Genomic DNA, 10,128 nt, shown 5'->3' with positions numbered 1-10,128 from the left:
CTTCTTTCTCTTGGGTGAAGCGGTTTTTTTCGCTTTGACGGTGACGGCTTTGGCCGTTTTCGGTTTCGGCGCTTTCGGTTTCTTGGTTGGACCGGCCTTGTTGGATTTCTTCGCTTTCGATGGCGTCTTGGGTTTGACGGGCGATCTGGAGGCGGCGCTGGCTTTCTTTTCGGGAGCGGACGCAGCCTTTCTAGCCTTCGATACGGCGACGCTCTTCTTTTCGGCGGCAGTTTTCTTAGACTTGGCCGAAGCGGCGGGGGCGGCCTTCTTACCGGCTTTTGAGGCGGATCCTTTTTCGGCGGACGTCGGCGCTGACGCGACGGAACGTTTAGCAACGCCCGTCTTCTCGGATTTCGCCGATGACGACGCGGTCGCAGCGGCAGATCTCTTTTTCGTGGCGGACGGAGCCTTAGCTGCACCGGTGACGGCAGAAGCCAACTTGAACGAACCGGAAGCTCCTTTTCCTTTGGTTTGGACCAACGAACCGGATGCGACGGCGCCCTTAAGGTACTTCTTGATGAAAGGCGCAAATTTTTCCGCGTCGACTTTGTAGTTGGCCGCGACATATTTCTTGATCGCCTGCAACGAAGAACCGCCGCGTTCCTTCAAGCCTTTGATGGCGTTGGTGACCATCTCCGAAGTGGGCGGATGAGAAGGTTTGCTTCTCGGATTTTTGGGCTTCTTCTCCTTCTTCACCGGTGAGGAGCCGGAAGTGGCACCGGCGACCGTCGAAGCTGCTTGATTTTCTACGTCGGCCATATTTTCGTCTATCGCGCGCGCGTTTTTTTCTTTTTATTATAGGTAGGCTTATTCTTCGGTGAAAGAACGAATGAACTTTACAGAACGAATTGGGCGCCAAAGTCAAAGTGTTGGCGCGTTCGAAAACGCGCGGACCGCGGACTAAACGAGAGCCTTCTCGTCGAGTTAGAAAATTCAGTGGGCCTCGAATACAGCTTTCGCGTGATGGCATCGTTCTCTTTACGCGAAGATCACCGCCTCCGGGTGCGGGAACATGAGCGATTCGGTCGGCGATGGCCTCCTGAATAACCTCAAGTTTTCCCGGACGACCAGCCGACCTCCAAAAGCGAACAAGGACCGATCGAACGTCGACTCGAACAAAGACCCTCCGAAACAAGGAGATGACATCCAAGTTCGACGCCGACGTTACGCGTTTTCCACGAATAACAGGAAAGTTCCGCTTTCGACCAGACAAACTTGGAAGCATCCTCTACAAGTTTCACGAACGAATCGGTCGAAAAGTACGTGCGATCTTTTCGAAAATCGCCTCGCAAAGAGACGCAGCACGGATCGGAGCGACGACCGACGAACCTGCAGAGTGTAGGAAAAAAATTCACAAACGGTCGAAGATGACGTCCGAGAAGGTCGAATTTTTTCAAGAACGAAGATAAAACCTTCGCCTTTCGTAGGAGTTGATTTTTGAAAACGATCTTGACGAACAGGTCGGAAAAAAAACGATGTCAATTTCGGACTCGACCATGAGAAACGAATTTGTACGACGAACGGACTTTTCGAACGACTTTTTTCGCAAAATCGACATTTTTTCCTCAAAAATTACCTCACACGACGAAATCCCATCATCGAAACATCACCGAAAACAGTTTTGACGGCGAAATTCTCGTCAATTTTACGAAAATAAAGGGAAAATCAGACGGACCACCGTCGAACATCCAGCGACGGGAACGGACGAGTTTTTTAATTTTTCTTGCCAATTCATTGCGAAAGAAGCAATTTTTCTCGACGAAACCATTTTATAATCATAAAAAAAACTCCCCAAACACCACAAACCAACAAAAATACGGAAATCTTGCATTGTTTGCATTTTTCAGACACTCTAAATAAAACTACGTCGATGTCGGCGGATTTTCAGTCGGTCGTCGGTCGACAGAAATCCAACGAAATTTTCATTTGTTCTTCTCAAAAACGAAAAACAAACAAATCAACAAAACATTCCCTACTATTAGTCGACATTTCGAGCAGAAACTACGAACGTCGAAAGATTTAAAAAATGAAATATGTAGGTGTGCGTGCGTGCGTACTTACTTGAAACTTTTTTCTTGTTTCATCGTCGCACTGGAACAAATTAAATTTTAATGCAATGTAAACGCGACCACACTTTCGACGAAAACATCTCTATGAATCGAACGACGTCGGAAAAAGAATAAATCGAGAAGAGAACAAATCATGAAACAACACACACCCACCCCGCCCGGCCCGGCCAGAGTGGTGGGAATTTCGATGAATGAACAGACAAAGAAACCAACTCTGTTATCAGTTCTAAGAAAGAAAGCAGGTAGCGGCGGCGGCGAACCTTCGACCGTACTACGGTCAGTTCATGAATTAACCCCGTCCGTTCGGAGTTTATTCATCTCCGGTCCGTGTCGGCGTTTACTTCAAGTGGGTGCTATTTCCATCTAAGCAAGCAAGTGAGTAAGTAAGTTCTCAAATTTTAAATTACGTTAATCGCAAGTGACTCGTTGAGATCGTCAAACGAACAATTTAATTTAACGCCTCATACGAGTTTTTTTTTTTCGTCATTTTGTCGCAAAAAAAAAACTAAAAAACGACTCGCAAAAAAAAATTTTTTTTTTTTCTTCTTTTAAATCTTGTACATTTTCTGACATGTGTACCATCGAAAAATGTCACATCCAAACGATCGAACAATCACAAAAAATCGTCAACGTACCATCTTGGAAAATTTTACCAGGCAACGACCATACCACGTTGAAAACTACCGGTTCTCGTCCGATCACCGAAGTCAAGCAACGTCGGGCGCGGTCAGTACTTGGATGGGTGACCGCTTGGGAACACCGCGTGCCGTTGTCTCTACTCTTTTCTTTTTTTATTAACATTTCTGATGTCAAACTTTTTTTAAATATATTTTTCACTATTTATATTTTCTCTCAGGAACTTATATAGTATGAAGACGAAAATTTTTAATTCGTTCGAGTTGAATTTGTGGTTCTGAAAAGAACCGATTTTTTTTCTTTTTTTTCCAACCAACTTCCAAGCTGCTCGAGGAGGATTTATTTTGAACTGGTGTATTTGGTGACGGCCTTGGTTCCTTCAGAAACGGCGTGCTTCGCCAATTCACCGGGCAAAAGAAGACGCACCGCCGTCTGGATCTCCCTGCTGGTTATGGTCGAACGTTTGTTGTAATGAGCGAGGCGACTGGCTTCAGCAGCTATACGTTCGAAGATGTCGTTCACGAAACTGTTCATGATAGACATAGCCTTGCTGGAGATACCGGTATCGGGATGGACCTGCTTCAACACCTTGTAAATGTAGATGGCGTAACTCTCCTTCCTCCTGCGCTTCTTTTTCTTGTCGCTCTTCGAGATGTTCTTTTGAGCTTTTCCGGCCTTCTTGGCCGCCTTACCGCTGGTCTTGGGTGGCATTCTCTTCTAGTCGTCGAGTTAAAAAAACGTTTAAAAACAGAAAACGAGACAGACACGACGTGCACGTTACGACGAGTATACTCGATCTAAAACGCCGCACATCATTTGGTCTGTGGTTACTTTTTCGTGGTCTCACGATCTTCGTGTTCTTCCACAGTCATGGATCCTTTTCTTCGGTGGTTTTCTTCTTTCTTCTTGTTTTCTTCGGTGGCCTATTGTTTCGGTGGTTTTTCTTCTTTCTTCTTCGGTGGGTCTTGTGTTTCCAGTGTGGGACCTTTTCTTCTTCTTCTTCTTCTTTCTTCTATTCTTCTTCCATTGCGAGTCTTGGCCTCTTGAATCTTCTCGTGGTGGTTTCCTCTGTTTGCTTCCGAATTGTTGGGTTGTCATGTTCTGCTGCCTTCTCGAAGTGCCTCCTGGCGATCTTCTGGATGACATCTTCAATGGGTGGAATCTTCAGGTCGTTGTGGATTTGTTCGTTGGTCATGAACCATGGGGCGTCGATGGCGTTCCTCAGGGTCCTGTTCTGCACGATTTGGAGTTTCTTCTTTCTTCTTTCGTCTGCTTGGTTCCAGGTTGGTGCTCCGTACGTCATGGTGGGCCTAATAACAGAAGTGTAAATACGTATTTTGTTTTCAATACTTACCTTACTCCTCCGGTTGAGGAGTGGGTAGAGTTCCTGGTTGATCCTTTTCGCCTTGATTTCCGCTTCGTTGATGTGCTTCTGGAAGTCAAGTTTTTGGTCCATGGTGATTCCAAGGTACTTGACTTCCGTCTTCCATGGGATGTCTTCTTCGCTGAACTTGATGCTTCTTATTGGTTTGTGCTTCTTTGGTCTCTTCGTGAAGATGATTCCGTTGCTCTTCTTCCCGTTGACTTTGATCTTCCATTTTTCTGTCCATTTTTCGATTTCCTCCAGGTGGGTGTTGATCTTCTTGGCGAGTCCTGCGGTGTGTCTTCCTTGGGCCAGGATGGCCGTGTCGTCCGCGAACGTAGCGATGACGGTGTCATCCGTCGTTGGAACGTCCGCGGTGTAGAGCAAATACAGGAGCGGCCCTAGGACAGAACCCTGAGGGACTCCTGCTTTGCTCCACTTCTTGGTGGATTCCTCTTCGTTGACTTTGACCTGAAAACAGCGATTAGTAAGGTACGAGTGGATTAACTTACCGTAGGCCAACGGGATCCGGAAATCGATAAGTTTCCGGACGAGTCCTTGGTGCCAGACTCTGTCGAAGGCCTTTTCGATGTCCAAAAAGACTCCTGTTGTCACTTTTGAGACGTTGAATCCTTGGATGATGAAGTCTGTGATCCTTGTTGTTTGGTGGATGGTTCCGTGTCTTCTTCTGAATCCGTGTTGTTCTTCCGGGATGATTTTTCTTTCTTCAATTACTTCGAGAATTCTTCTTTGGATGACTCGTTCGGCTACCTTGCTCAGACTGGAGAGCAGACTGATGGGTCGGTAGCTGGCGGGGTCCTTCTTCTTCTTTCCTGGTTTGTGGATCATGATGATTCTTGCTTCCTTCCATGCTTCCGGGAACTTCCGGAGACCTAAAATTGCATTGGTTATTTTCAGTAGTGCTTGTTTACCTACCTGTGGCAATTTTTGGATTGCCGTGTTGGTGATTCCGTCCTTTCCCGGAGCTTTCTTCGGGTTGAGGTCCTTGATGATTCTTTCGATTTCTTCTTCGGTTGCTTCATCCATCCTGTACCCTTCTGGTACCTGGAGGTGATGCTGGACGTTCTGGTCGGTTTCCATCTCGAAGTTCCTGTCCTGTGAGGGGTTGTTGGTGAATTGTTCTTCCATCTTCTCCGCGAAAACTTCTGCCTTCTCCCTGTCTTCGTACGCCGTTCCGGTTTCCGTTTCGAGGGGGGGGATTTCTTCTCTTTTCTTCCTCAGTGCTCTTGCCATTCTCCATGGTGGATGATCTTCTTCGTTGAGTTCTTCCATTTTTCTTTCCCACTTCCGGTTTTCTTCTTCCCTGAGAATCCGGCTGAGTTCGTGGTTCCATCTGTTGAGTTCGCTCTTGTCCTGTGGTGCGAGGGTTCTCTGAAACACTTTTTTAGCTTTTCTTTTTTTCTTGACGATCTCTTTGATCTCGTCGCGAACTTTCTCTGGTATTTCATATTGAATCTTACTCGTTTTGGATTTTTCCATCGCTGATTGAATGGCTCCTTCAAGTTTCTTCGTTGCTTCTTCTAGTTCTTCTCCGTTGTTGATGTCGATTTCTTCGATGGTGAAGTTTTCTTCGTACTTGTTCCAGTTGACCTTCTCGATGATCCTTGGTTCTCGCTTTCGGCTTCCGTCCAGCGTCAGCACGATCGGGTTGTGATCGGAACTGAGCTCGTCTTCCACTTCCAGCTTGAACCTTTTGTTGATGTCCTTGATGACTCCGATGTCCAGGATGTCCGGCTGTCCACAGTTTCCAGGCGGGTATCTTGTCGGCTCATCTGTGGAAATAACTGTGAGTGTTCGATTTTCTACGTACCTTAAAAGTTTTCTTCCTTGCGTGTTGGTGATTTTGCTGTTCCAGACGATGTGTTTGGCGTTGAAGTCGCCCATTGCGATCGTCGGTTCCCTCCTTTTGAAGATTTCGTCGAGTTCCTCTTCGTCGATTGGTGCTCCTGGCGGCGAGTAAACCGCGAACAACGCGAGTTTACCGCTCTTCGTGGAGACCACGATTCCGGTTTGTTCCACGTTTTCATTGGCGGCTGTGTTGTTGAGTGGGTGGTGCTGGATGTTCTTCCTGATGAGAATGGCCACACCCCCTCCTTGTCTGTTTTCTCTGTCTTTTCTAAAACAATAAAAATGTTGAAATTTTAAACTGTCCTTACCTGATAGATGGGTCTCATTTAAGAGGGCCACATCTATTTCCTTCTCCTTGAGGAAGAGCTCCAGCTCTTGCTTCTTATTCTTGATCCCATCTGCGTTCCAGGCGGCGATTTTCAAACCGTCCGCCAGTTGTTTCTTCATTTTTTCTTTTTTCTTACTCCCACTCAAAGTGTTCTTCTTAATTCGCGGTCATCCTGATGATGCGACCGATGGTTTTGTGGAATTGGAGGATTTCCTCATCCGTTGGATTTTTAGCCTGAAATTGAATCAATAGAGATGACAGTTCTTCAGCTAACTTACCTGTGTCCGTTTTTGGGGCGGACTTTGATTCCGATTTTTTGGAGGAGTGTGGTTTCTCCTCTTCTTTTTTCTTCCTTTCCTCCTGCTGAATTTCCTTGAGTGTTGGTTGCGGCTTCTTCGGGATTTCGGCCCACTTCTTCGGTTCCCTTGACTTCTCCATTCCTGGCCGCTCGGGACACCTTCTCCAGGCGGAGATGTGCTCTCCCCCGCAGTTGGCGCACTTCGCGGCCGTTGTCCTTTGCTTCGTGCACTCGTGTGTGCTGTGATTGCCGGCGCACTTCATGCAGCGGTATTCTGCAAAGCAGTTCCGCTGCACGTGCCCGAACAATTGGCACCGGTGGCACTGCAGTGCCTCCGTGCGCGCCCTCAGCGCCTCGACGGTGACGCACAGACCTAAAATGTTCCTTTTATTATATATCGACTTGTAATCCTTACCAATCTCCACGATGACACACTGTCGTGGTTTCCCTTCTCGATTTTTCATCCGACGGACCATTTCCGCCGGATATCCTTCTTGATGCAATTCTTCTTTGATTTCTTCCTCTGTGACTTCTTGCGGGACTCCTTTGATCACCACCTTCAGTCGCCTTTCTTCCCTGAGTTGGTGAGTGTGGAATTCCTGGCCTTCTTCCTTCAGGAACCGGTACATTGCCCGGTAATCCTGTACCGTTTCCGGCTGGATTTTGATTCCTTCCCTCGTTGACGTTGCCTTCGTCCAGTTTATGTGCTTCCTTTTGAGAGCGGCGCAAACTCTCGTCCACTTCGTTCGGTCTCTTAAAATGATCGGTGTAGTATTTTGTCCAGAATTATCACCTACCTTATTCCGGCGCGGTTCGTCCTCTTTTGTTTCCTTTTCTTCGGTCTTCTCGTTTTCCGGTTCGTCTTGATGGTCGTCGTTGCGGAGTTTTTCGAAGATGTTCTTCGTCTCCACGGGTTTGGGGGTTTTCGGAGTCGATCTTTTCGACGTTCTTTTGGGGTTTTCGTACCCTTCTTCTTGTTCTTCCTTCGATTGTCTCTTCTTTCCTTTCTTCTTGGCTTCACCCTCTTCGCGGACTTCCACGTCCATTTCCGGGTCGGAGTCGATGGGGGCCGAATTGGGTTGGGGCTCAGACGTTGACGGGGCACCCATTGCGACGAGAAATTCCCGACGCATGGCGATCACTTCCATCAAGCGATCCAAGGTGTCCACCGTCATGGTGTTGAGGTCCCAGGTACCAGATGCGGCCATTTCGAAAAAGCTTTGGAGATTTGTGGCTTCGAGCGAATTCACAAGTGATGTTCTCAGCACGACAGGTCGTCAGAGAATAACGCCGCACACCTAAAATCCCTCTATTTATAACGAGCGAGCGACAAACAGGCGCTCCGCCTTAGTTCGTCGTTCGACCATTGCCCTAACGAGATGGCGCTGTACCGACCATATAAATTTCTAGCCTTCGCCGCGTTCGGCATTTATTTCAAGCCGTACGTTTGTCAGTGCGCTTCGTGTCAGTCGCAGTAGGTGTTTTGCTGTTTATATCGTATAACAACATGTCCGGAAGAGGAAAAGGAGGTAAAGTGAAGGGAAAGGCGAAGTCTCGTTCCAGTCGTGCCGGACTTCAGTTTCCCGTCGGCAGAATTCATCGTCTTCTGCGTAAAGGAAACTACGCCGAAAGAGTGGGTGCAGGTGCTCCCGTTTATTTGGCGGCCGTAATGGAATATCTAGCCGCCGAAGTTCTCGAATTGGCAGGAAACGCCGCCAGAGATAACAAGAAAACCCGTATCATTCCGAGACATCTTCAATTGGCTATAAGGAACGACGAGGAGTTAAACAAGCTCCTTTCCGGCGTTACCATCGCCCAAGGCGGTGTCTTGCCCAACATCCAGGCGGTGTTGTTGCCCAAGAAGACCGAAAAGAAGCCTTAAATTTAATTCTTCGCCGCCGTCATCTCGAACGAAAAACAAAAACTTTTATAAAAACCATCTTCACATCGGCCCTTCTCAGGGCCAAAAATTCAACTCGAACGAATTGATTTTTTCGCCAAAATACAACAACCTATGAGAATCATGTTAAAAAGTCTTTTAGATATTTTAAAGTTAAACCGATCAATTAATTCATTATACGAGCGTAGACTGAACGGAAGATTTTCGATTACATTCAACCAAGAAAGATGATTTTTACGACTTTTCATCGTAATTTTTAGAAAAATTCAATGCCCGACTAAAGCACGAACTCGACAACTCTATCTATAATAATTTATTGATTATCTAATTCAAGAAACATTCCGATTCGTCGTAAATTTCTTCACATTTCGCACATTAATCTGTTAAGAACATACACACACACACCGGTCGCCTATACGTGCTCTCCGTCTCGATAATTTCTTGCAGCAGCAGTCGTCAGCGGTGAGCCGTAATACTACAATCAATCGTTTTATTTGCTATGAGATTTTGTTTCAAGTCACGTCTGAGGAGAGTAACTCTACCCCATATTGGACATAACCTCAAATATACTCTTCGTGGCAAAAACGTTCTTTTAACGATGGTCATTCTAACCTAAAACTGCTGTCAAAATTGTCAAAGTCGCCGCCTGGATCACAAATTAAAATGATCACTCACTCCGTACGATTTTCATTTCGATTTGAAGACAAACACACAATTGAGCAACATATTTAATTCGTTTGATTTATTTTGTGGTTCTGAAAAGAACCGTTTTTTTTTGTTTGTTTGTTTGCTTGCCTGCGGGGGGTTTGTTGTTATTCCTCTGAGGATGCGGATACACGTCATAAAATGATAAAATTAACCGCCGAAACCGTAAAGGGTACGACCTTGACGTTTCAGGGCGTAGACGACGTCCATGGCGGTGACGGTCTTACGTTTTGCGTGTTCGGTGTAAGTTACGGCGTCACGGATGACGTTCTCGAGGAAGACCTTCAACACACCTCTGGTTTCTTCGTAGATGAGACCGGAAATACGTTTCACACCACCACGACGAGCCAATCTTCTGATCGCCGGTTTCGTTATACCTTGGATGTTATCGCGTAGAACTTTGCGATGACGTTTGGCGCCACCTTTTCCCAATCCTTTGCCACCTTTACCACGACCGGTCATCTTGATAAAATTAGGAAATTCTTCGTACAAAACGACGTAGCTTCGACCAAGTTCGTTATGGAACTAACGTCAAAATTTCATTCCGCGGGACTATTTATAAGTTACGGCAGCTCCACCTCGCGTTAAAAACGAATCCACCAATGGCGTCGCCGTATGACTCATCGAGTTTATAAAACGGCCGTTGGCGCGACGAAAATTTTCAGTTGACTTTCGAACGTTCGTACGTACGGTCGGTCGTTCGGTCGAAGCAAGCAAGCAAGCCACTACCTACGTTAATTCTTTTCATTTGATTCATCCGATATCCGAGATGGCGAGAACTAAACAGACGGCTCGTAAATCTACCGGTGGCAAGGCACCTAGAAAACAGTTGGCCACGAAGGCGGCCAGAAAAAGCGCTCCCGCCACCGGAGGTGTCAAGAAACCTCACCGTTACAGGCCCGGTACGGTCGCCCTTCGTGAGATTCGTCGTTATCAAAAGAGCACTGAACTTTTGATCCG

The 10,128-nt window shown here is 46.7% G+C and overlaps 1 non-coding gene across 1 annotated transcript; it reads left to right on the top strand.

Moving 5' to 3' along the window:
- The first annotated feature begins 2,724 nt into the window (after positions 1-2,724).
- LOC148165846 (5S ribosomal RNA) lies at positions 2,725-2,844 on the top strand. The gene has a single exon (XR_015771127.1). It is a non-coding gene; the product is annotated as a 5S ribosomal RNA (ribosomal RNA).
- The last annotated feature ends 7,284 nt before the right edge of the window (positions 2,845-10,128 follow it).

The sequence above is a fragment of the Gnatocerus cornutus genome, unplaced genomic scaffold, assembly GCF_029298725.1.
Source record: "Gnatocerus cornutus isolate USDA-ARS CGAHR unplaced genomic scaffold, icGnaCorn1.1 ctg00000175.1, whole genome shotgun sequence".
NCBI classification, from domain to species: domain Eukaryota; kingdom Metazoa; phylum Arthropoda; class Insecta; order Coleoptera; family Tenebrionidae; genus Gnatocerus; species Gnatocerus cornutus.
This window is presented reverse-complemented; position numbering and strand designations above follow the sequence as displayed.